Source organism: Lactuca saligna, chromosome 4, assembly GCF_052625555.1.
Source record: "Lactuca saligna cultivar CGN05327 chromosome 4, ASM5262555v1, whole genome shotgun sequence".
Classification (NCBI taxonomy): Eukaryota; Viridiplantae; Streptophyta; class Magnoliopsida; order Asterales; family Asteraceae; genus Lactuca; species Lactuca saligna.
The window spans coordinates 1,978,525-1,981,500 of NC_136420.1; the positions used below are offsets into that span (position 1 = coordinate 1,978,525).

The 2,976-nt window shown below is 38.1% G+C and overlaps 1 non-coding gene across 1 annotated transcript; it reads left to right on the plus strand.

Annotated features, from left to right (window-relative positions):
- Window positions 1-1,447: 1,447 nt before the first annotated feature.
- Window positions 1,448-1,554, plus strand: LOC145044697 (small nucleolar RNA R71). The gene has a single exon (XR_013681642.1). It is a non-coding gene; the product is annotated as a small nucleolar RNA R71 (small nucleolar RNA).
- The last annotated feature ends 1,422 nt before the right edge of the window (window positions 1,555-2,976 follow it).

A 2,976-nucleotide genomic window follows, 5' to 3' on the forward strand; every position in this document is an offset into this window, starting at 1 on the left:
GCATTGTCAACTTTCACTAATAGATCTTTGCATATTCCCCTTGGAAATGTCACTGTTTTATTTACTAAGTGAATTGCCATTCGAATTAGCCTTGGCTCCGGAAGATTTAATTTCTAGAAGAATGAATATGGCATAAGGTTAACACTTGCCCCCGAATAAGCTAATTCATGTATAGTTGCTAAATTTCCGAATTGACAAGGCAAGGTCAAACTTCCCGGATCACCCTTCTTCTTAAGTAATTTATTCAACATGACAGCTGAGCAATTTTCATTTACAACCACCTCTTTTACTTCTTCCATCTTCTTTCTATTTGTAAGAAGCTCCTTTTGGAATTTGGCATATTTAGGCATTTGTGCAACCACCTCGATGAATGGCATATTAATTTGAAGGGCCTTTATGTGTTCCATGAACTTTTGGTAATCAACATCATGCTTTTCTTATTTGGCTCGACCTGGAAATGGAAATGGAGGCTGATACGGTTTAATATGAGGCTTGTTTTTCTATTCAGGTGGGGGACTCGTCAAATCCATGTCTGAGACTCAACGAGTCGGATCGGGAATATGCGTTTTTTTAGTTTCTGCTTCTTCCTCTTGCACCAACTTAGGATCTTCTTTTTAAATAAGGTCCAGAGGAGTTATAATCTTCCCACTCCTAGTTGTCACGATGTTTATTTGTGCACCTTTCAGATTGTTTTCGATATTACTAGGAAGTCCACCAGGTCATCTCTCGTTTATTTATAATGCAAGTTGGCCCAACTGTTTTTCAATGTTGCTAATGGAAGCTTTCTGATTCCTAAGTAATTTTGCTTGGTCTTTCATCATGATTTGGTTCTCTTTCATTAAGTTTTATTGCTCCATAATTGCAACATCGGTATCGTTGTGCCTTTTGTCGGATGCAGTTGCGAATCTAGTAAGCATATCTTCAAAGTCTGACTTTCTTTCTTGCACCGACTCCTCTTTTTGATAAAAGCCTCTTCCTTTTTGCTTATATTTTTCCTCCTTTTTCATTCTTGTACTCATCATATGGTATCCATTCTTTCTTAGGTTTGCGCCAATCATAATCATACCTATCGCCACTTGAATAGGACACTTGTACTTTTCGGTTCCCGTTCTCGTCAAGGTCACAATCTTTAGTAAGTTGGGGCCCTCTACAATTTTCACATCCCACTCTAATGGCATGGATGGATTGGCACATCTTAGTCATTCTTTGATCCATGCTTTCCAACTTTGCCATCATTACTACTATGTCATCAGAAATACCATTTACGATCCCTCTAGTTGAGTCATTTCTTGGGTTATGATATTCTCTATGGTGTTCAGAGAATTAATCAATTAGTTCTTTTATCACTGGGGGAGGTTTCTTTGTGAGTGGTCCTTGCGAATCAAGGAGTTGCCTTGTTGTTACATTAACTCCATCATAGAAAGTGGTGACTTCTTGTTGATTGTTTAGATCATGGTGTGGGTAGTTCCTTAGTAAGCCTTTGTATCTCTCCCATACCTCATAAATTGACTATCCAGCTTGTTGCTCAAAATTGGCTATGGCTTTCTTCAATATTTACATTTTTGAGGGAGGGCAGAATTGATCAATAAATTCTTCACGCATTTTAGCCCAAGTAGTGATGGATCCTAGATGGAGTCATTTTAACCAATCTTTCGCGGCTCCCTTAAATGTGACTGGTAACATACGAACCAAAACAGTATCACGAGTCATATTAGGAACATTGAAGTAGTCGGCTATGTCGTTGACCTCATCTAAATGCTTGTATGCGTCTTCATGATCTTTCCTGGCGAATGAGATTTCCTTAATTTGGGAAAGTATGTGGCCTTTAAGTTCAAAGTTAGCAGTAGCAGGAATCGTGGGTTGCACGAGTCCTGGGCCGGTATCTGTTGGAATAGTGTCTAAGTCCATAACTATTTTGGTATGTACTTGACCCGATGGTGCATGGTCCTTTTGGGTTGCCTTCACCAAAGCAACTTGATAGGATGAATTATGGAGAGAAAGGATTAAGTATGATTTATTAATATATTATGAGAATAATATATTAAAGGAGAAATCATATTGTTTAATTAATATTAGTCAAGAATTAATATGAATTAAGTTTGTGGCTAAAAGAGATTAATTAAACTTAAGGGACTGGAATTGTAATTATAAGATAATTGCAATTGGGCTATGGATTACCTTATTATATAAGGTTGGACGAATTCTATGGGGAAACCCATTAGAGATCATACAAGGCTTTTAAGAAAGGAATCCATGGGCTGCTTAGGGCTTAAGCAGTCAGATTAGGGTTTCCTAGTTTAAAACCCTAATAGCCTACATGTATAAGTAGCACCCTTAAGCCCCAAAAACGTTATGATGAGATCCTCTAGGGTTTTGGACGATTTTGGACAGCCTCCTTCTCTTCTCCTCTTCATTCTCTTGCTCTTGGTGTTTGTGAACCATTAGAGGAGTGATATTTGTGACTCTAAGCTTTCTAAAGTCAATACTGTTGGGTTTTAGCCATAGGAACTTTCCTATGTGCGCATGCAAAACCCTAATGCTTGGATCTAGGCTTTCTAATAAACATGCTTTTGAATCCAAGACTTATAATGGCTAATTAGGTTAAACAACAATATTGAAACAGATCTAGAATCATACCTTTGAATTCCTTGTTGATCTTGTTTGTCTTGGAGCTTCTAGAGTCACAATTGTCACTCCTCTAATGGCTTACAAACACCAATAGCAAGCAAGATGATTTAGGAGAGAAGAGAGGGGAGGAATTCGACCAGAGGTTCCTTGCTTTAGGTTGTGTGTCGAATTCCCTCACCCATAGGGGCTATTTATACTATTAGACTCCTTAAGGGCTTCACCCTAAACCCTAATTGGATAATCTTCTCTTAAGGCTATCCAAATCCATTCCATAGATAACCCTATGAACGATTTTGAGCTATCCTAAAGCTCTTAGAATCCGTCCAAGGTGTATCCTAATGGATTTAT